Source organism: Pelobates fuscus, chromosome 2 (genome assembly GCF_036172605.1).
Source record: "Pelobates fuscus isolate aPelFus1 chromosome 2, aPelFus1.pri, whole genome shotgun sequence".
NCBI classification, from domain to species: domain Eukaryota; kingdom Metazoa; phylum Chordata; class Amphibia; order Anura; family Pelobatidae; genus Pelobates; species Pelobates fuscus.
In genome coordinates, this window is record NC_086318.1 from 65335495 (window position 1) to 65358920 (window position 23426).

The window sequence follows — 23426 nt, forward strand, 5'->3', positions numbered from 1 at the left end:
CCGATGCACTGTCTAAGGGTTTTATTCGGATGTCATCTTCTCCTGCCGGGGCCGGCTTTTTCTTTGTAAAGAAAAAAGATGGCGAGTTGAGACCCTGTATCGACTATAGGGGTCTCAATCGCATTACTATTAAGAATGCCTACCCCATTCCATTAATCACGGAGTTATTTGACCGCCTCAAGGGAGCAACGGTCTTCACCAAACTTGATCTGAGAGGGGCATATAATCTCGGCCGGAAAAAAGAGGACCACGAATGGAAAACCGCATTTAACACCAGGAGCGGCCATTACGAATACCTAGTAATGCCCTTTGGTCTTTGCAATGCTCCGGCGGTTTTCCAAGAATTTATAAATGACGTCCTGCAATGTGTGGTGGTTTATCTTGATGATATTCTTATCCATTCCACATCTCTCGAGAACCATCACGCAGACGTTTCTCGTGTTCTACAGAGACTTAGAGAAAATAATCTGTTCTGCAAATTGGAGAAATGTGAGTTTAACTGCAAACAGGTCACATTCTTAGGATATGTTATCTCAGATGCTGGATTCTCTATGGATCCTGAGAAACTTTCGGCTGTACTAAAATGGCCTCGACCTACGGGTCTTCGCTCTATACAACGTTTTCTGGGCTTCACCAATTATTATCGGAAGTTCACACGCAACTTTTCTTCCTTGGTTAAACCTCTCACGGACATGACCAGGAGAGATGCTGATCCACAGCATTGGTCACAAGAAGCCATTACTGCCTTTGAGTCTCTCAAAGTCGCCTTTGCTGCTGCTCCTATACTGGCACACCCTAACCCTGCCTTACCATTCATTCTCGAAGTCGATGCGTCTGAGACAGGAGTAGGCGCCCTCCTGTCTCAACATCCTAACCCTGAGAGCCCCAGGCATCCGTGCGGGTATTTATCGAGGAAATTGAACCCGGCGGAATGCAATTACCAGATTGGTGATAAAGAACTTCTAGCCATAATTCTAGCTCTCAAAGAATGGAGGCACCTTCTTGAGGGTACGTCAGTGCCAATCCTCATCCTCACAGACCACAAGAATCTTACATATCTTTCCGAAGCTAAGCGGCTTTCCCCCCGGCAAGCTAGATGGGCTCTATTCCTATCAAGATTCAATTATATGGTTTCTTACTTGCCCGGTACTAAAAACATTCGGGCTGATGCCTTGTCTCAACAGTTCTCCCCTCCATCTAGAGAGGAGATAACCCCTACTCCTGTTATTCCTCCGGACCATATACTGGCAACCATCCATACTAACCTCACCTCACCCCTAGGCGAGGAGATTCTGGCTGCACAAATTAATGCTCCTCCAGAGAAACCTAATGGCCGTTGTTTTGTACCCATTAACCTCCGCATGAAACTATTGAGTACATACCACGACTCCAAAGCAGCTGGACATCCAGGCAAAAAACAGTTAATCTGGTCTGTCTCCCGGCAATTTTGGTGGCCTAGTCTCCGTTCGGATGTTACCGCTTTTGTAGCTGCCTGTCCTGTGTGCGCTCAAAATAAAATCCCACGACGCCCTCCAGTGGGTCTCCTGCAAACCATACCTAATGGTGAACGACCCTGGACCCACTTGTCCATGGATTTTATCGTAGATCTTCCGGTCTCCCGTGGCAATACAGTCGTTCTCATGGTTGTTGACCGATTCTCGAAGATGTCGCATTGCATTCCCTTGAAAAAACTACCAACTTCCCAGGAACTTGCAACAATTTTTGCTCGGGAGGTCTTTCGTTTGCATGGGTTACCCAAAGTGATAGTCTCAGATAGGGGTAGCCAGTTCGTGTCCAGATTTTGGAGAGCTTTTTGTATGCAAATGGGAGTTCAGCTTTCCTTCTCCTCTGCCTACCACCCGCAATCCAATGGTGCAGCGGAATGAGCTAACCAAACACTGGAACAGTTTCTGCGTTGCTACATTTCTGACCACCAGAACAACTGGTCTGATCTGCTACCCTGGGCGGAGTTTGCCCACAATAGTGCGATTAATGCCTCCTCCCGGTTATCCCCATTCTTGGCGAACTATGGGTTTCAACCGTCCATGTTGCCTGATACGTTCTTGCCACAGGGGATACCGGCATTGGAGGAACATCTCAGGGAACTCCGTTCCACTTGGGTGCAGGTTCAGAATTCTTTGCAACGCACAATGCAGAACTACAAACTCCAGGCCGACCGCAGACGCCTTCCTGCACCTACCTATCAGGTCGGAGAGAGGGTCTGGCTGTCTTCCCGCAACCTACGCCTCCGCGTTCCCTCACAAAAACTGGCACCCCGATACGTTGGGCCATTTCGTATACTTCGAAGGGTTAACCCTGTAGCTTACGCACTTGACCTTCCTGCTAACATGCGGATCTCAAATGTTTTCCATGTTTCCCTCTTGAAACCGTTGGTTTGTAATCGCTACACCACCTCAGTGCCACGTCCACGTCTTGTTCTGATTGACAATCATGAGGAATATGAAATACGCAGCATCATTGACTCACGGGTCTTCAGAGGATAGATCCAATACTTGGTGCACTGGAAAGGATACGGTCCAGAGGAACGCTCCTGGGTTCCAACCTCTGATGTCCATGCACCATCCCTCCTTCGTTCCTATCACGCCCGCTTCCCCATGAAGCCCGGACCCACCAACAGAGATGGGGGGAGTCGTTGAGGGGGAGGTACTGTCAGGGTTTCTTTGCTGTTTTAAACAGCAACCCTTTTCTGTTTCAGTGATTGAGTTTCAGCTGCAATTACTATGAGCTCCTTCTGCTTGTTGCCACGGTTACTCACCTGTGAGTAGTAATCAACCCTGCTGCTAATCAGTTCTGCCTATTTAAGCAGCTAAGCCCAGAACCTCCTTGCCCTTGCGTGGTTTCCTGTTTCCCAGAAGTCTCCTTGTTCCTGTGTTTCCTGTTTGTTCCTGGTTCCTGACTCCGGCCTTGTTCCTGACTCCGCTGCTCTCCGTGCTCCTGATCCCTGGCTTGTCTGACTACCTGCTCTGGTGACTGACCCCTGCTTGATTCCTGGGCTTTGCTTTTGTTATTTATTTATTTATCAATAAAGGTGTGTTTGCATCTAGTTCCGTCTCTGTCTGGTTCCTGGTCCCTGACACCCATTCAGCGGACCGGCGGTGACGTAGGTCGTCTGGATCAAACAGGGGGTTACCCTGTGGGTCAAGGAGTGCTTTGTCATCCCCAGAGGGGCCTAATATCTGACCCCGGGCCTTGGAAGAGGACCCCGAGGGGTTCACGCCCGTAAGGGGCAAATCCTCTCCAAATTCAATTTCCTCAAAGGAGTCATACTCCATAATGTCGGATTCGTCCTCCACACTCCGGTCGGAATCCAACCCATCATCAAGGGCTCTAGACCGTTTCCACAATCTAGCCTTTTTAGCCCGGCCAGGGGCTCTTTTGCGCGTGGGGTGCGCGCCATCTGTGACCGCCTCTAGCGTGTCAGTCATGGCAGGCAGAGCCTGCATCGAGGAATGGGAGCTGACATGTTTAGATTTGGCCCTTGCCTTACGGGCGCCAGGCACAGTCTGAGCAGGGGAAGGGGAACCCACACCTAGTGGGGTAGTAGGGACCATAGCAGGTAAAACCATAGAATGCAGGGACTGTGAAAATGAGGAGGAAACAGCCCCCAGGCAATAGCCTTCTGTATTGAAGAAGCCATAGTGGCCTCTAGCATGGCCTGAAACTCCTAAGAGGCCATAGCACCCTCAGGATTATCTGTGTGAAAGTCCCCAGGGGGGCCTACAGGGCCATCCTCCCTATCCTGCATACTGGTACAATAACCGTGAAGTGTTAAGCTAAGCAAACTAACTATTAATATAGGGAAGAGAAGGGTTGATTAACCCACAGAAAATATTAGGGAGAACAAAGAAGGACCAGACCGTCAGAGCCCCAGGGGACCCAGAGGAAAAACAAGGCGACCGACCGCACGGCAGCACAGCAAGCAGAACAGGGTCCGCCCAAAATGACCGCCGCACGTGAGGGAGGCGCTCGTGCACCCGACCCGCGGGGACAGCCCGTGAGCGGGGAGAGGAGAGCACTCAGCCGCGGCCGTGGGGTAAGAGGCGGTCGCGGCAGTGAGATAGAGCTGGGTCCCGCGCAGAACGCGGGAGAGCAGGGGAGGGAAGGGAAGGGAAAAAAACTCCGGTTAGAGGGACAGAACCTAACAGAGTCTAACTGAATAAAATCTAAATTAAACCCCACTGTTAGACAAGAGCTACTATGGCCCATCATTTCCTTCACCATTTCTAATTGTTTTACGACTCTAGAAATGCAGACTTGGAGACTTCTCGTTATGATCCAAAAAGGGGAGATTTTCAAATCTTATCACCTGGACAGAAACTAAGGGATTAAAATCAAAACTAGATCTCACTGTGGAACAAGAGCTACTATGGCCCATTATATCCTTCACTGTTTCTGATTGTTTTACGAGTCTAGGAATGCCAACCTGGAGACGTTTCATTACAGGGTGGATTGCTTGAATCTTATAAAATCATAAACGTCACCATATATTAGAGCAGATTGTATATTTGAAAAACATAGAAGGTCAAGAAACAGGAGTGTAGTTCTTTGGAAAAGTGTGTCAAGCTATTTAATTGTTGTAAGACGATTGAGGAATTCTTACAAAACATTTTAGTAGAGGGAGATTTTCAAATCTAACCATAAACCAGTGGACACAACCTAGCAGGGGAAAATGTTAACAAAATGCTACCTTAGAATATAAGGAATTAAGTCATATTATTTCCATAAGAGCAATGAAGCCATTGTTTAAGAAGGCAACTTTATATGGTTCAGTGGAGCTAAATCTCACCTTCCAACATAAGCAACTAGGGTCTATGATCTCTTTCACCATCAGGCCAGGAGAAATGAAACAATCCAAAAGGGGTAGGTTTTCAATGCTAATCACATGTTACTGGACACAGTCTAACTGAATAAAATCTAAATTAAACCCCACTGTCAGACAAGAGCTACTATGGCCCATCCTTTCCTTCACCATTTCTAATTGTTTTACGACTCTAGAAATGCAGACTTGGAGACTTCTCGTTATGATCCAAAAAGGGGAGATTTTCAAATCTTATCACCTGGACAGAAACTAAGGGATTAAAATCAAAACTAGATCTCACTGTGGAACAAGAGCTACTATGGCCCATTATATCCTTCACTGTTTCTGATTGTTTTACGAGTCTAGGAATGCCAACCTGGAGACGTTTCATTACAGGGTGGATTGCTTGAATCTTATAAAATCATAAACGTCACCATATATTAGAGCAGATTGTATATTTGAAAAACATAGAAGGTCAAGAAACAGGAGTGTAGTTCTTTGGAAAAGTGTGTCAAGCAATTTAATTGTTGTAAGACGATTGAGGAATTCTTACAAAACATTTTAGTAGAGGGAGATTTTCAAATCTAACCATAAACCAGTGGACACAACCTAGCAGGGGAAAATGCTAACAAAATGCTACCTTAGAATATAAGGAATTAAGTCATACTATTTCCATAAGAGCAATGAAGCCATTGTTTAAGAAGGCAACTTTATATGGTTCAGTGGAGCTAAATCTCACCTTCCAACATAAGCAACTAGGGTCTATGATCTCTTTCACCATCAGGCCAGGAGAAATGAAACAATCCAAAAGGGGTAGGTTTTCAATGCTAATCACATGTTACTGGACACAGTCTAACTGAATAAAATCTAAATTAAACCCCACTGTCAGACAAGAGTTACTAGTGCCCATCATTTCCTTCACCATTTCTAATTGTTTTACGACTCTAGAAATGCAGACTTGGAGACTTCTCGTTATGATCCAAAAAGGGGAGATTTTCAAAACTTATCACCTAGACAGAAACTAAGGGATTAAAATCAAAACTAGATCTCACTGTGGAACAAGAGCTACTATGGCCCATTATATCCTTCACTGTTTCTGATTGTTTTACGAGTCTAGGAATGCCAACCTGGAGACGTTTCATTATAGGGTGGATTGCTTGAATCGTATAGGGTAAAGTGATTTGATTTTTCTCTTGTTTTAGAAGGTACATTTTATATATTATATTAAATAGCTAAACCAAGATAGAGAGCTTTGCAAGCTCTCTCCATCCACTCTTTGCATCCGAAGTCAGAGCATAATGAATGTAGGAATCAGCCCGGCTAGTTCAGTCGGTAGATCATGAGACTCTTAATATCAGGGTCGTAGGTTCGAGCCCCACGTTGGGCGAGATATGTAATTTTATGTCTCCTTTATTGAAAAAATAAAAAAAGAAGGAAGGTGCCTACGTTTGGCCTAGGGAATCATAAAAGTCACCATATATTAGAGCAGATTGTATATTTGAAAAACATAGAAGGTGAAGAAACAGGAGTGTAGTTCTTTGGAAAAGTGTGTCAAGCTATTTAATTGTTGTAAGACAATTGAGGAATTCTTACAAAACATTTTAGTAGAGGGAGATTTTCAAATCTAACCATCTAACCATAACCATAAACCAGTTGGTAGAATCATCTGGGGTTCCATGGTGTAATGGTTAGCACTCTCCGAATTCAGCTATCCAAGTTCAAATCTCGGTGGGACCTGCGTACTTGTTTAAAAAATTTCACATCAAGAGAAATCAACAGTCAAATAAACATTCTTTCTTAAAATCCAATTTAAGCATATATAATCTGCCGATGCCAAATTGGAGTCAGACATCTCGAAATTAGCAACCAAACACATTTTTCTTCAATAGAATTCTGGCATCTGCTTGGTTTCATTTCTTTCAAGCATTTATGCATACCTTCATTTCTTAACCATGGGTATGGACCAGGCCAACATAAATCCTTTGGTATTTGGTATCAATGCCTCGATGATGCAGTCTAATGATATTATAAAGTGATTAGTTTCCTATTTTAAATGGAAAATGATGGATCATTCCTGGTCAGAATCGTTAATCCCCAACGAAGAGCATCACATTAAGACAATGTTAGTCTACGGCACAGAGAATGACTTCAAAGAAGGATATATGCCGTAGGGTTTAACAACCAGCGAATAATGACACCCCAAAAGAACAGAATCCAGAAAATAATCTTTGAAATTTCATCATCAGAAGCATTCAGACTTAAAGATATGATCAATTCTAAACACCTGCTATGAAGCCACAATGGGCAAATGACTTTAGAGAAGGTGTCATATTGCAACTGCCTAGACGAGGAATTCTTCTGCCCATTAAAAAGTGATAATTTTCCTATTTTAAATGTAAAAGGATGGAATTTTAAGAATGAACAGCAAAAAATATGAAAGAGCTGTCAGAAGTGGGATTTGAACCCACGCCTCCATGTGGAGACCAGAACACCCATATTGTGGAAGAAGTTGATCTTGAGTCTGGCGCCTTTGACCGCTCGGCCATTCTGACACTGTGTGTAAGCTGATTCGGCAGGAAAAGTCTGCTACTTGTGCAAAGTCTACATTTTCCTTACTATTACCCACTTTTATTGAAGTTGAGTGAGAGGTGATATTCTACCGTTATCGAAGATCTGAGATCCAGGCGTTCTACCTGTTGGTGGCATCGTGTGGGGTTCCATGGTGTAATGGTTAGCACTCTGGACTCTGAATCCAGCGATCCGAGTTCAAATCTCGGTGGGACCTGCGTAATTCTTTTAAAAATTTCACATCGAGGGGGCGTGGCCTGACCGCTTAAGGAGACGGACGTGTAAGCGATCAGCTCCTGGAGAGAGCCACATAATATAGCAATTAGACGAGCAAAAAACAAAAACCGACCTGCACATAGATTTCCGGGTGTCACGGAGAGGAAGATGGCACAGCGTTCCACTAAAAAAGCGAAGCTGAAACAGACAGAATTACAAGTCACGGCCCTATCACCGCCGACACGCCGCGCGCAAGATGGCGCTGGTAGGCCCGCATCACCGGCCTCGAGTTCTGGGAGAAGCGATAAAACTATCATATCGCTCACAACAGCACCGGCTACCGATTCTTCAATCAAGAAAATGCTTGCAGAATTACAAGCTTCTCTACAAGCCGACTTTGCTAAATTGGCCAAAGAGATCAGAATGGAAGTGAAGGCCCTTGGCGAACGTACAGAATGTCTGGAATCAAAAACAGAAGAGATAATAACTGCACATAACAACGTGGTCTCCGCCTGTGAAGCACTGGAGACGAAACTCACCTCTGTACTTACGAAACTAGCCGACCACGAGGATAGAGATCGACGGAATAATGTCCGAATTCGCGGCATTCCTGAGGAGATCGGCCCTGCAGACCTGGGGAAATATACGAAAGAACTCTTTCAGGAAATACTACCGGAGGTCCCGACATCTGAACTCCTACTAGACAGGATTCATAGACTGCCTAAGCCTAAGCATCTCCCAGTATCTGTCCCACGAGATGTTATCACTAGGCTTCATTACTATACAACGAAGGAAAATCTCATGCAAACGGCAAAGAAATTGCAAACGCTGCCTGGGACTTACAGTAAACTTCAACTATTCACTGATCTGTCGGCGGCTACGCTAGCAGCACGGAGGTCCTTCAGCCAAATCACTAAAGCATTGAGAGCAGCAGATATCCCATATAAGTGGGGTTTCCCCACGAAACTTATTATTCGACGAAACGGCATAGAACATCACCTACCTGCACCAGACGACGGGGACAAGCTTCTGGCCGATTGGGGCCTGCCTGTGGAGGACAACGACCATGCCTCCCACCGATACTTCACGAAGTCACCGATGAAACTGACCCAGAATTGGCAAACTGTCGCTACAGCTAAGTGACTACATCACATACCCTTTCTGGGTCTCTTTTAACCTGATTATAGTCAGGGCATATGGGTAACCGGGTAATGCTGGTTTTTCAATCCCACCCAATGCCTAACTGTTCCTGTTGTGGACAGGACTGTCATAATTGCAAGGAACAGGCAGACTGGCTTGCTGGGGGGGCTCTTATTCTTGGGCCCCACCATCAAGTCATAGGTCGCACAAATCTCATAAAGCGGATAAACACAAATGTATTTTATATGTCATATACGCAAATTCTATGTAACCCTCATATATCATTCCTTAAAGGTAAACTAGGGGCTCTCTCCCCCCCAAATGGGCTTTTTTGTTCTAGCCCACTAACCAAGACATGGTTTTGTCTCGATTTGGAGACACTTTTCTTGTATATATTTGGATGTTTATGTTTATTTTTTGTTTACCCCTGTTATTTCCCCCCCCTCGGGTACATTTGAAGGAACGTAACAAGAGTGCATATTCTAGCTTTAACACGGGTCTCAAATAGAACGTCCACACTGACCTTTGTGAAATAACACTCACACAAACTAATTACAGCAGAGAACAGCATCACTCAAGTGAATATCTGACAGGATATCAATATCTGGGTAGCCTTTATCTTTATTTCCTAAGTCATAGTATCTTACAATTTAGTAAAAGTCATCTAGGGAATCTTCTGTATAGTTTTGATGTCTCTTAACATTTTTTCCTTGAACACCAAAGGCTTGAACTCGCCTCATAAACGTAGGATGGCACTCAGGGAAGCAAAGGAAAATAACGCACATATAGCGTTTTATCAAGAAACCCACTTCCAAAGAAATAACCAACCCAAATTCTTCTCTAAACATTTCCCAATTGGTTACCACAGTACTTATAAATTAAAGAAGAGAGGAGTGACAATCTTGATAAACAAAGACTTATCCTTCCAATTAATAAAAAAAATAGGAGATAGAGAGGGGAGGTTTCTCATACTACAATGTGTAATTAATAATGCACGATTTACTCTAGTTAATATATATGGTCCTCACACAGACCAACGGAGTTTTCTAGAGAAGATTCTCACTTTATCACTTGCACATAAGTTTGGCGATCTTATCATAGGTGGGGATACAAACTTCCTCCTCGACCCAACCTTAGACTCCACCTCTACTGATAAAGTCAAAAAAGCTACAGCTACACAAAGAGTGCGATCTGCAAAAATTATAGGAGATACACTTTTAGAACATGGGTTCCTGGACATATGGAGGGCACTTAATCCATTAGACAGGGATTATACGTACCATTCCCTTAGCCATACAACATACTCACGTATAGATCGATTTTTAATCCCCAAATCACAAACGCTACAAATAACGAAAGTGGGTATAGGAGACATCAAGTGGTCGGATCATGCACCGATTTTGCTGACAACCAAGATACAATACCCGGTCACTGGCAAGTACACTTGGAGGCTTAACGATACTCTTTTGTCAGACCATACTTTAATCACACAACTCCAGGCAGAATTGGAAACATATTTCTCTCTCAATAACACTGGGGAGGTGGGAATAGAAACCCTGTGGCAAGCACACAAGGCAGTCCTGAGAGGCCAACTTATCAAACACGCTAGTTATAATAAAAAACAGCGCCTGGCCACGTACACAAAAATTCTAACTGACTTAGCCACACTCACACACGCTGACAAGAGGTCTCCCTCTTACGACAACACTACGAAAATACTCCAACTCCAGGCCCGCCTGAAAGATATGGACCTAGCTAAGACTACATATCTCCTTACCAGAATGAAACATAGATTTTTCAAAGACGGGAATAGAGCTGGCAAAATTTTGGCATCCCAGCTCAAAGCACGGACGTCCTCGTCTAAGATTGCCTTTCTCCAATCAGACAAGGGACACAAAATTACTAATCCACAAGAAATAGTGGAAGAATTGGGCACATACTACAGCAAACTATACAACCTAGCTGACGATAGGGACCTCCACACACCCCAACAAACTGACATTGATGACTTTTTACGAGATGTTCAGTTACCGTCCCTCAACCCAATAGAAAGACAACAATTGATTGAACCATTCACAGTACCAGAAGTTTTACAAACCATAACACAATTACCGAAGCATAAATCACCCGGTCCAGACGGATTTACTAACATGTATTATTATACGTTTCGACATATATTAGCTCCTTATTTGACAGACTTATTTAATCACTGCTTCACTACAGGCAACATGCCCAGGGACATGCTGAAAGCCCATATTTCTACATTACCGAAACCAGGCAAACCCCCTACACACTGCCCTAATTTTCGGCCCATATCTCTCTTGAATTGCGATACCAAGCTATATGCCAAACTTATAGCGAATAGGCTAGCAAAGATAATACCCCGTATCGTGCATAATGATCAGTCAGGATTTGTTAAAGGCAGACAAGGATGTGACAATACTAGAAAGATACTAAATATACTATCCCATGTAGAAAAACACGACTCAGAAAGTCTGTTTCTGGCCTTGGACGCGGAAAAGGCCTTTGACCGACTTAACTGGGCCTACATGTCAACAGTCCTTTCCAAATACGGCTTTCCACCTGAACTAATAAAGGGTATCTTTACACTATATGGTAATCCAAGTGCACAGGTCTCTAACTCAGGCTTTATTTCACATCCTTTTAAACTTACCAATGGAACACGGCAAGGATGCCCGTTATCTCCACTCTTATTCATACTCTCCTTAGAACCCCTTGCCTATAAAATATGTCATGATCCTCTAATCACAGGTATACCAATCCACTCAAGTGAGTATCGACTAGCGATGTTCGCAGATGACATATTGGTATCCCTTAGCAAACCGGAGCAGTCACTGCCGAGACTCCTAAACATCCTGGACACTTATGGGCGTGTGTCTTACTACAGACTTAACAAAAATAAAACGCAGGCACTTGCAATCAACATTTCGTCACAAAGAGCTAAAACACTACGAACCTCTTATCAGTTTGATTGGAGGCAACACTACATTACATACCTAGGAGTAAAACTAGCTCTCCACAAACAAAAAATGATAACTCTTAACTACGCTACCCTGCCGAATATATGTAATTCCATTTTCCAGAAATGGAGAGATGTGCGCTTGTCATGGTTAGGGAGATTGAATACGATCAAGATGGTAATACTACCGAAAATCTTATATGTCTTCAGGATGCTACACTTACAAGTCCCTCTACAGTTACTCAAAACCATACAATCCATACTAAACAAATTCGTATGGGGAGGCATGAAGCCGAGATTGCCGGTATCGCTCCTTTATCTGACCACATCTGAGGGAGGGTTGGGCCTTCCGACAGTGCTGGCTTACTACAAAGCAGCTATCCTTGAATCAGCCATCAGACTTCATGCTCCGATGAATACCTTTCAATGGGTGGACATGGAGCAAGCCATTTCACAACCACATAGCCTAACAAATATTCTATGGTCACCAAAAACTTATCGACCACACACAAACAGGCTGTACCCTACCTCTGCACTGACCCTGAAAATATGGGATGCCACCAGATCTAGTTGGTCTACAGAAGGCAACTTCTGTGCTCAGGCACCTCTGGAAACCTTGGAAATCATATCCCCTTGGCTCTCCCTAAAGACGTGGACGGCTCTGGGAGTTAAAAAGATCAGTGACCTCTGCCATAGATCAATGATCCTACCCTTCTCTGAAATACAACAGAAGTATAACCTACCCAATTCATTTATCTTTCCATACCTCCAGTTGAAGAGCATTATAAACACCAAAGTCACATTCTTGTCGGACGAGTCCACTCCACGGAAAGACCCAGCCATACTACTCCATAACAGGTGCCTTTCGGCCCCAACTAAACCTAAGGCCTTATCCCTTTGTTACCAAATTCTATTACGTAAAGCCCCACCTAGTTCTTTCAAATATGCGACACAATGGGAGAAAGAAGGACTCCCTAAACTCACGGATGAACAATGGCTCAAAGCATTAAATGCACTACGAGGTGCCACGTCTTGCTTCTCCCATGTGGAGGCCCATAAGAAAGTACTCTTCAGATGGTACCTCACACCACACAAATTACATAAAATGTATCCAAATGTAGACCCCAAATGCTGGAGGTGTGGCAATGCGGAGGGAAACATGACCCACATATGGTGGGATTGTAACGAGATCAAACCTTTATGGTTGCAAGTACAAACACTACTACAAGAAGAAACAGAGTCAACCCATCCTCTAACATTGATAATGGGTATCCTCTTGCTATTTCCTGAGTCCTGGAGCATGAATTTTAGGAGAATTGCTATTCTGATTATATTGGCAGCCAGAAGTCTTCTAACAGCACACTGGAAATCTACATACTGCCCGACTAAAAAGGAACTCATAGATAAAATACATCAATACTATAGATATGAAGCTCTCTCTTCAGACTCTCCCGAAAAGTCCAAGAAAATAAGGGCACTTTGGGCCCCGTGGTTGAAGAGACATTACCTCAACAAACATTTGCACGATGAGAAGTCGATTGCTATAACTAACGAGACCAATACATAGTTAGACTATCTATAAGATAGCCTGCTTTCAAACACCTATATGTCACACTAGCATCAAAATGCTCAGAACAAACCATGGAAAATGGATAGTTCACGGCGTGTAGAGGAACATCTCATGGAATAGCTATACTGCCTACACATCTAAACACATAAACCAGACATAACTAAATAGTTGCACGGTTAGAAAGCACTCTTTCGTCCAATACAGAAACTCTTGTTCCCCCCTCCCAGTTCTATATTCTCTCCTCCCTCTCCCTCACCCTCTGCAACATAATGCTAGTTTGACTATCTGGACCAACATCTCAGCTCAAGGTTAATACTACCAAACAAAATCTACCATCCGACCCACTACTGGTGAACTTCACAATCCAGACAGAACCGTTAGTTAACTTTAGCTTCTTACACATAGAAAACGGTATAGAAAAGTAGTAAAAGCGATACAAATGGCACACAAGGGGTAGCACGAATTAATATATAAGATGTGGTTTGTGGCCAGTTTAAACCGCACAGGTAACAGCCCTAACTATCGAAGGCACTTACATTTGTAAAGTCGTATTAAGCTGATCAAGAAAGTTGAGGAATAGCCTAAATTGATAAGGATGAGTAGAGCTAGACAATAATCTACAACAAAGAGTTCACTACACTACAGATACTGACATGGGTCCAAGTATGTTTATTTAGAAACATTCATGTTCATTTGTGTTTTTTCCATGCCTATTCGTACGTGTGTATTTATTCATGGATGTGTACACGTATATAATTGTAGAGGAACAAATGATGTCAAAAAGCTTGACTTGCTTTATACCCCCCCCTTTTTTCCTTTCTGTATCCCCAAGTTATTCCTTTTTTTTTTGTTTGTTATGACAAAATAAAAATCTTAAATTTAAAAAAAAAATTTCACATCAAGAGAAAGCAACAGTCAAAAAAACATTCTTTCTTAAAATCCAATTTAAGCATATATAATCTGCCGATGCCAAATTGGAGTCAGCCATCTCGACATTAGATACCAAACACATTTCTCTTCAATAGAATTCTGGCATCTGCTTGGTTTCATTTCTTTCAAGCATTTATGCATACCTTCATTTCTTAACCATGGGTATGGACCAGGCCAACATAAATCCTTTGGTATTTGGTATCAATGCCTAGATGATGCAGTCTAATGATATTATAAAGTGATTAGTTTCCTATTTTAAATGGAAAATGATGGATCATTCCTGGTCAGAATCGTTAATCCCCAACGAAGAGCATCACATTAAGACAATGTTAGTCTACGGCACAGAGAATGACTTCAAAGAAGGATACATGTCGTAGGGTTTAACAACCAGCGAATAATGACACCCCAAAAGAACAGAATCCAGAAAATAATCTTTGAAATTTCATCATCAGAAGCATTCAGACTTAATGAATCCACTCTGAATCCAGCCATCCGAGTTCAAATCTTGGTGGGACCTGCGTAATACTTTTAAAAATTTCAAATCATGAGAGAGCAACAGTCAAAAAAACATTCTTTCTTAAAATCCAATTTAAGCATATATAATCTGCCGATGCCAAATTGGAGTCAGCCATCTCGACATTAGATACCAAACACATTTTTCTTCAATAGAATTCTGGCATCTGCTTGGTTTCATTTCATTCAAGCATTTATGCATACCTTCATTTCTTAACCATGGGTATGGACCAGGCCAACATAAATCCTTTGGTATTTGGTATCAATGCCTAGATGATGCAGTCTAATGATATTATAAAGTGATTAGTTTCCTATTTTAAATGGAAAATGATGGATCATTCCTGGTCAGAATCGTTAATCCCCAACGAAGAGCATCACATTAAGACAATGTTAGTCTACGGCACAGAGAATTACTTCAAAGAAGGATACATGCCGTAGGGTTTAACAACCAGCGAATAATGACACCCCAAAAGAACAGAATCCAGAAAATAATCTTTGAAATTTCATCATCAGAAGCATTCAGACTTAAAGATATTGATCAATTCTAAACACCTGCTATGAAGCCACAATGGGCAAATGACTTTAGAGAAGGTGTCATACTGCAACTGCCTAGACGATGAATTCTTCTGCCCATTAAAAAGTGATAATTTTCCTATTTTAAATGTAAAAGGATGGAATTTTAAGAATGAACAGCAAAAAATATGAAAGAGCTGTCAGAAGTGGGATTTGAACCCACGCCTCCATGTGGAGACCAGAACACCCATATTGTGGAAGAAGTTGATCTTGAGTCTGGCGCCTTAGACCTCTCGGCCATTCTGACACTGTGTGTAAGCTGATTTGGCAGGAAAAGTCTGCTACTTGTGCAAAGTCTACATTTTCCTTACTATTACCCACTTTTATTGAAGTTGAGTGAGAGGTGATATTCTACCGTTATCGAAGATCTGAGATCCAGGCATTCTACCAGTTGGTAGCATTGTGTGGGGTTCCATGTTGTAATGGTTAGCACTCTGGACTCTGGATCCAGCCATCCGAGTTCAAATCTCGGTGGGACCTGCGTCATTCTTTTAAAAATTTCACATCAAGAGAAAGTAACAGTCAAAAAAACATTCTTTCTTAAAATCCAATTTAAGCATATATAATCTGCCGATGCCAAATAGGAGTCAGCCATCTCGACTTTAGATACCAAACACATTTTTCTTCAATAGAATTCTGGCATCTGCTTGGTTTCATTTCTTTCAAGCATTTATGCATACCTTCATTTCTTAACCATGGGTATGGACCAGGCCAACATAAATCCTTTGGTATTTGGTATCAATGCCTAGATTATGCAGTCTAATGATATTATAAAGTGATTAGTTTCCTATTTTAAATGGAAAATGATGGATCATTCCTGGTCAGAATCGTTAATCCCCAACGAAGAGCATCACATTAAGACAATGTTAGTCTACGGCACAGAGAATGACTTCAAAGAACGATACATGCCGTAGGGTTTAACAACCAGCGAATAATGACACCCCAAAAGAACAGAATCCAGAAAATAATCTTTGAAATTTCATCATCAGAAGCATTCAGACTTAAAGATATTGATCTGAATTCTTCTGCCCATTAAAAAGTGATAATTTTCCTATTTTAAATGTAAAAGGATGGAATTTTAAGAATGAACAGCAAAAAATATGAAAGAGCTGTCAGAAGTGGGATTTGAACCGACGCCTCCATGTGGAGACCAGAACACCCATATTTTGGAAGAAGTTGATCTTGAGTCTGGCGCCTTAGACCGCTCGGCCATTCTGACACTGTGTGTAAGCTGATTTGGCAGGAAAAGTCTGCTACTTGTGCAAAGTCTACATTTTCCTTACTATTACCCACTTTTATTGAAGTTGAGTGAGAGGTGATATTCTACCGTTATCGAAGATCTGAGATCCAGGCATTCTACCAGTTGGTAGCATCGTGTGGGGTTCCATGGTGTAATGGTTAGCACTCTGGACTCTGAATCCAGCCATCCGAGTTCAAATCTCGGTGGGACCTGTGTAATACTTTTAAAAATTTCACATCAATTTCATGTCAAAAAAACATTCTTTCTTAAAATCCAATTTAAGCATATATAATCTGCCGATGCCAAATTGGAGTCAGCCATCTCGACATTAGATACCAAACACATTTTTCTTCAATAGAATTCTGGCATCTGCTTGGTTTCATTTCTTTCAAGCATTTATGCATACCTTCATTTCTTAACCATGGGTATGGACCAGGCCAACATAAATCCTTTGGTATTTGGTATCAATGCCTAGATGATGCAGTCTAATGATATTATAAAGTGATTAGTTTCCTATTTTAAATGGAAAATGATGGATCATTCCTGGTCAGAATCGTTAATCCCAACGAAGAGCATCACATTAAGACAATGTTAGTCTACGGCACAGAGAATGACTTCAAAGAAGGATACATGCCGTAGGGTTTAACAACCAGCGAATAATGACACCCCAAAAGAACAGAATCCAGAAAATAATCTTTGAAATTTCATCATCAGAAGCATTCAGACTTAAAGATATTGATCAATTCTAAACACCTGCTATTAAGCCACAATGGGCAAATGACTTTAGAGAAGGTGTCATACTGCAACTGCCTAGACGATGAATTCTTCTGCCCATTAAAAAGTGATAATTTTCCTATTTTAAATGTAAAAGGATGGAATTTTAAGAATGAACAGCAAAAAATATGAAAGAGCTGTCAGAAGTGGGATTTGTACCCACGCCTCCATGTGGAGACCAGAACACCCATATTGTGGAAGAAGTTGATCTTGAGTCTGGCGTCTTAGACCGCTCGGCCATTCTGACACTGTGTGTAAGCTGATTTGGCAGGAAAAGTCTGCTACTTGTGCAAAGTCTACATTTTCCTTACTATTACCCACTTTTATTGAAGTTGAGTGAGAGGTGATATTCTACCGTTATCGAAGATCTGAGATCCAGGCATTCTACCAGTTGGTAGCATCATGTGGGGTTCCATGGTGTAATTGTTAGCACTCCGGACTCTGAATCCAGCGATCCGAGTTCAAATCTCGGTGGGACCTGCGTAATTCTTTTAAAAATTTCACATCAAGAGAAAGCAACAGTCAAAAAAACATTCTTTCTTAAAATCCAATTTAAGCATATATAATCTGCCGATGCCAAATTGGAGTCAGCCATCTCGACATTAGATACCAAACACATTTTTCTTCAATAGAATTCTGGCATCTGCTTGGTTTAATTTCTTTCAAGCATTTATGCATACCTTCATTTCTTAACCATGGGTATGGACCAGGCCAACATAAATCCTTTGGTATTTGGTATCAATGCCTAGATGATGCAGTCTAATGATATTATAAAGTGATTAGTTTCCTATTTTAAATATAAAATGATGGATCATTCCTGGTCAGAATCGTTAATCCCCAACGAAGAGCATCACATTAAGACAATGTTAGTCTACGGCACAGAGAATGACTTCAAAGAAGGATACATGCCATAGGGTTTAACAACCAGCGAATAATGACACCCCAAAAGAACAGAATCCAGAAAATAATCTTTGAAATTTCATCATCAGAAGCATTCAGACTTAAAGATATTGATCAATTCTAAACACCTGCTATGAAGCCACAATGGGCAAATGACTTTAGAGAAGGTGTCATACTGCAACTGCCTAGACGATGAATTTTCTGCCCATTAAAAAGTGATAATTTTCCTGTTTTAAATGTAAAAGGATGGAATTTTAAGAATGAAAAGCAAAAAATATGAAAGAGCTGTCAGAAGTGAGATTTGAACCCACACCTCTATGTGGAGACCAGAACACCCATATTGTGGAAGAAGTTGATCTTGAGTCTGGCGCCTTAGACCGCTCGGCCATTCTGACACTGTGTGTAAGCTGATTTGGCAGGAAAAGTCTGCTACTTGTGCAAAGTCTACATTTTCCTTACTATTACCCGCTTTTTTTGAAGTTGATTGAGAGGTGATATTCTACCGTTATCGAAGTTCTGAGATCCAGGCGTTCTACCAGTTGGTAGCATCGTGTGGGGTTCCATGGTGTAATGTTTAGCACTCTGGACTCTGAATCCAGCGATCCGAGTTCAAATCTTGGTGGGACCTGCGTCATTCTTTTAAAAATTTCACATCAAGAGAAAGCAACAGTCAAAAAAACATTCTTTCTTAAAATCCAATTTAAGCATATATAATCTGCCGATGCCAAATTGGAGTCAGCCATCTCGACATTAGATACCAAACACATTTTTCTTCAATAGAATTCTGGCATCTGCTTGGTTTCATTTCTTTCAAGCATTTATGCATACCTTCATTTCTTAACCATGGGTATGGACCAGGCCAACATAAATCCTTTGGTATTTGGTATCAATGCCTAGATGATGCAGTCTAATGATATTATAAAGTGATTAGTTTCCTATTTTAAATGGAAAATGATGGATCATTCCTGGTCAGAATCGTTAATCCCAACGAAGAGCATCACATTAAGACAATGTTAGTCTACGGCACAGAGAATGACTTCAAAGAAGGATACATGCCGTAGGGTTTAACAACCAGCGAATAATGACACCCCAAAAGAACAGAATCCAGAAAATAATCTTTGAAATTTCATCATCAGAAGCATTCAGACTTAAAGATAATGATCAATTCTAAACACCTGCTATGAAGCCACAATGGGCAAATGACTTTAGAGAAGGTGTCATACTGCAACTGCCTAGACGATGAATTCCTCTGCCCATTAAAAAGTGATAATTTTCCTATTTTAAATGTAAAAGGATGGAATTTTAAGAATGAACAGCAAAAAATATGAAAGAGATGTCCGAAGTGAGATTTGAACCCACGCCTCCATGTGGAGACCAGAACACCAATATTGTGGAAGAAGTTGATCTTGAGTCTGGCGCCTTAGACCGCTCGGCCATTCTGACACTGTGTGTAAGCTGATTTGGCAGGAAAAGTCTGCTACTTGTGCAAAGTCTACATTTTCCTTACTATTACCCACTTTTATTGAAGTTGATTGAGAGGTGATATTCTACCGTTATCGAAGATCTGAGATCCAGGCATTCTACCAGTTGGTAGCATCGTGTGGGGTTCCATGGTGTAATGGTTAGCACTCTGGACTCTGAATCCAGCGATCCGAGTTCAAATCTCGGTGGGACCTGCATTCATTCTTTTAAAAATTTCACATCAAGAGAAAGCAACAGTCAAAAAAACATTCTTTCTTAAAATCCAATTTAAGCATATATAATCTGCCGATGCCAAATTGGAGTCAGCCATCTCGACATTAGATACCAAACACATTTTTCTTCAATAGAATTCTGGCATCTGCTTGGTTTCATTTCTTTCAAGCATTTATGCATACCTTCATTTCTTAACCATGGGTATGGACCAGGCCAACATAAATCCTTTGGTATTTGGTATCAATGCCTAGATGATGCAGTCTAATGATATTATAAAGTGATTAGTTTCCTATTTTAAATGGAAAATGATGGATCATTCCTGGTCAGAATCGTTAATCCCCAACGAAGAGCATCACATTAAGACAATGTTAGTCTACGGCACAGAGAATGACTTCAAAGAAGGATACATGCCGTAGGGTTTAACAACCAGCGAATAATGACACCCCAAAAGAACAGAATCCAGAAAATAATCTTTGAAATTTCATCATCAGAAGCATTCAGACTTAAAGATATTGATCAATTCTAAACACCTGCTATTAAGCCACAATGGGCAAATGACTTTAGAGAAGGTGTCATACTGCAACTGCCTAGACGATGAATTCTTCTGCCCATTAAAAAGTGATAATTTTCCTATTTTAAATGTAAAAGGATGGAATTTTAAGAATGAACAGCAAAAAATATGAAAGAGCTGTCAGAAGTGGGATTTGTACCCACGCCTCCATGTGGAGACCAGAACACCCATATTGTGGAAGAAGTTGATCTTGAGTCTGGCGCCTTAGACCGCTCGGCCATTCTGACACTGTGTGTAAGCTGATTTGGCAGGAAAAGTTTGCTACTTGTGCAAAGTCTACATTTTCCTTACTATTACCCACTTTTATTGAAGTTGAGTGAGAGGTGATATTCTACCGTTATCGAAGATCTGAGATCCAGGCATTCTACCAGTTGGTAGCATCGTGTGGGGTTCCATGGTGTAATGGTTAGCACTCTGGACTCTGAATCCAGCGATCCGAGTTCAAATCTTGGTGAGAACTGCGTCATTCTTTTAAAAATTTCACATCAAGAGAAAGCATCCGGGGTTCCATGGTGTAATGGTTAGCACTCTCCGAATTCAGCTATCCAAGTTCAAATCTCGGTGGGACCTGCGTAATTCTTTTAAAAATTTCACATCAAGAGAAAGCAACAGTCAAAAAAACATTCTTTCTTAAAATCCAATTTAAGCATATATAATCTGCCGATGCCAAATTGGAGTCAGACACAGAGAATGACTTCAAAGAAGGATACATGCCGTAGGGTTTAACAACCAGCGAATAATGACACCCCAAAAGAACAGAATCCAGAAAATAATCTTTGAAATTTCATCATCAGAAGCATTCAGACTTAAAGATATTGATCAATTCTAAACACCTGCTATTAATCCACAATGGGCAAATGACTTTAGAGAAGGTGTCATACTGCAACTGCCTAGACGATGAATTCTTCTGCCCATTAAAAAGTGATAATTTTCCTATTTTAAATGTAAAAGGATGGAATTTTAAGAATGAACAGCAAAAAACATGAAAGAGCTGTCAGAAGTGGGATTTGTACCCACGCCTCCATGTGGAGACCAGAACACCCATATTGTGGAAGAAGTTGATCTTGAGTCTGGCGCCTTAGACCGCTCGGCCATTCTGACACTGTGTGTAAGTTGATTTGGCAGGAAAAGTCTGCTACTTGTGCAAAGTCTACATTTTCCTTACTATTACCCACTTTTATTGAAGTTGAGTGTGAGGTGATATTCTACCGTTATCGAAGATCTGAGATCCAGGCATTCTACCAGTTGGTAGCATCGTGTGGGGTTCCATGGTGTAATGTTTAGCACTCTGGACTCTGAATCCAGCGATCCGAGTTCAAATCTCGGTGGGACCTGCGTCATTCTTTTAAAAATTTCACATCAAGAGAAAGTAACAGTCAAAAAAACATTCTTTCTTAAAATCCAATTTAACCTCCCTGGCGGTATGATTATGTCAGGAATTTTGTACCAAAAGCGGTACCATTTTTTTGCATTTGAATTACCCGCCCAGTTCCGCCCCCATGTCAGGCATGTCAATCAAATTTTAATTAATCAAATCACATAATTACGTTAAAAGATTATTTAAATATACATGTAGAATTTTAATATATATGCATTTATAGGTATTTAAATTCTACGTGTATACTAATGTAATCTTTTATGTAATTATATGTATTTATCTATATATATATTTGCGCTTATTTGTATTTTATATATATATAGAATGTCATTCTAAGTGTATTTTGTTACCGATATATATATATTAATAACAAAATACAGTTAGAATGAAATTACATATGCATATATAATTTCTATTAAATTTTGTTTCAATATTTTATTTATTTATTATTTTAATGATACGTATATATGTACATCTATTATATATATATATATAATATATATACATATTATATATAAAAATATATTTAATTTATTTTTACACTTGTCTTTTTTTATTTTTTTTATACTTCCCACCAGCAGGGGGACTGTCTGATATTTCAAACAGTCCCCCTGCTGGCAGATCCACAGCCAGCTATAGAGGGCCATGTGATCGCTCTTTGAGAGCGATCACATGGCCCCCGGGGGCCTGATTTGCCGTGGGAGGGCTGCCTGGGCTGTGAGGCAGTCCTCCCGAAGTGGATCGCGGCGGAGGTAAGTAAATCTTATCTACCCCGAGCGTGACTCGGGGTTACCGCTTCTGGCAGCGAAAATTAACCCCGAGTCACGCTCGGGAATACCGCTAGGGAGGTTAAGCATATATAATCTGCCGATGCCAAATTGGAGTCAGCCATCTCGACATTAGATACCAAACACATTTTTCTTCAATAGAATTCTGGCATCTGCTTGGTTTAATTTCTTTCAAGCATTTATGCATACCTTCATTTCTTAACCATGGGTATGGACCAGGCCAACATAAATCCTTTGGTATTTGGTATCAATGCCTAGATGATGCAGTCTAATGATATTATAAAGTGATTAGTTTCCTATTTTAAATGGAAAATGATGGATCATTCCTGGTCAGAATCGTTAATCCCCAACGAAGAGCATCACATTAAGACAATGTTAGTCTACGGCACAGAGAATGACTTCAAAGAAGGATACATGCCGTAGGGTTTAACAACCAGCGAATAATGACACCCCAAAAGAACAGAATCCAGAAAATAATCTTTGAAATTTCATCATCAGAAGCATTCAGACTTAAAGATAATGATCAATTCTAAACACCTGCTATGAAGCCACAATGGGCAAATGACTTTAGAGAAGGTGTCATACTGCAAATGCCTAGACGATGAATTCTTCTGCCCATTAAAAAGTGATAATTTTCCTATTTTAAATGTAAAAGGATGGAATTTTAAGAATGAACAGCAAAAAATATGAAAGAGCTGTCAGAAGTGGGATTTGAACTCACGCCTCAATGTGAAGACCAGAACACCCATATTTTGGAAGAAGTTGATCTTG

The 23426-nt window shown here is 41.2% G+C and overlaps 12 non-coding genes across 12 annotated transcripts; 7 read left to right on the top strand and 5 right to left on the bottom strand.

The window, feature by feature from the left end:
• Positions 1–7262: 7262 nt before the first annotated feature.
• On the bottom strand, positions 7263–7371 carry TRNAL-CAA (transfer RNA leucine (anticodon CAA)). The gene is made up of 2 exons: positions 7334–7371; positions 7263–7308 (listed from the first exon to the last, which is right to left on the bottom strand). It is a non-coding gene; the product is annotated as a tRNA-Leu (tRNA).
• Positions 7372–7532: 161 nt separating this feature from the next.
• TRNAQ-CUG (transfer RNA glutamine (anticodon CUG)) lies at positions 7533–7604 on the top strand. Its single transcript has one exon. It is a non-coding gene; the product is annotated as a tRNA-Gln (tRNA).
• A 7843-nt stretch (positions 7605–15447) lies between these two features.
• On the bottom strand, positions 15448–15556 carry TRNAL-CAA (transfer RNA leucine (anticodon CAA)). The gene is made up of 2 exons: positions 15519–15556; positions 15448–15493 (listed from the first exon to the last, which is right to left on the bottom strand). It is a non-coding gene; the product is annotated as a tRNA-Leu (tRNA).
• A 161-nt stretch (positions 15557–15717) lies between these two features.
• Positions 15718–15789, top strand: TRNAQ-CUG (transfer RNA glutamine (anticodon CUG)). The gene has a single exon. It is a non-coding gene; the product is annotated as a tRNA-Gln (tRNA).
• Positions 15790–16419: 630 nt separating this feature from the next.
• On the bottom strand, positions 16420–16528 carry TRNAL-CAA (transfer RNA leucine (anticodon CAA)). The gene is made up of 2 exons: positions 16491–16528; positions 16420–16465 (listed from the first exon to the last, which is right to left on the bottom strand). It is a non-coding gene; the product is annotated as a tRNA-Leu (tRNA).
• Positions 16529–16689: 161 nt separating this feature from the next.
• TRNAQ-CUG (transfer RNA glutamine (anticodon CUG)) lies at positions 16690–16761 on the top strand. The gene has a single exon. It is a non-coding gene; the product is annotated as a tRNA-Gln (tRNA).
• A 970-nt stretch (positions 16762–17731) lies between these two features.
• TRNAQ-CUG (transfer RNA glutamine (anticodon CUG)) lies at positions 17732–17803 on the top strand. Its single transcript has one exon. It is a non-coding gene; the product is annotated as a tRNA-Gln (tRNA).
• A 976-nt stretch (positions 17804–18779) lies between these two features.
• Positions 18780–18851, top strand: TRNAQ-CUG (transfer RNA glutamine (anticodon CUG)). The gene has a single exon. It is a non-coding gene; the product is annotated as a tRNA-Gln (tRNA).
• A 976-nt stretch (positions 18852–19827) lies between these two features.
• Positions 19828–19899, top strand: TRNAQ-CUG (transfer RNA glutamine (anticodon CUG)). The gene has a single exon. It is a non-coding gene; the product is annotated as a tRNA-Gln (tRNA).
• A 708-nt stretch (positions 19900–20607) lies between these two features.
• On the bottom strand, positions 20608–20716 carry TRNAL-CAA (transfer RNA leucine (anticodon CAA)). The gene is made up of 2 exons: positions 20679–20716; positions 20608–20653 (listed from the first exon to the last, which is right to left on the bottom strand). It is a non-coding gene; the product is annotated as a tRNA-Leu (tRNA).
• Positions 20717–21481: 765 nt separating this feature from the next.
• On the bottom strand, positions 21482–21590 carry TRNAL-CAA (transfer RNA leucine (anticodon CAA)). Its single transcript has 2 exons — positions 21553–21590; positions 21482–21527 (listed from the first exon to the last, which is right to left on the bottom strand). It is a non-coding gene; the product is annotated as a tRNA-Leu (tRNA).
• Positions 21591–21751: 161 nt separating this feature from the next.
• TRNAQ-CUG (transfer RNA glutamine (anticodon CUG)) lies at positions 21752–21823 on the top strand. The gene has a single exon. It is a non-coding gene; the product is annotated as a tRNA-Gln (tRNA).
• Positions 21824–23426: the final 1603 nt, after the last annotated feature.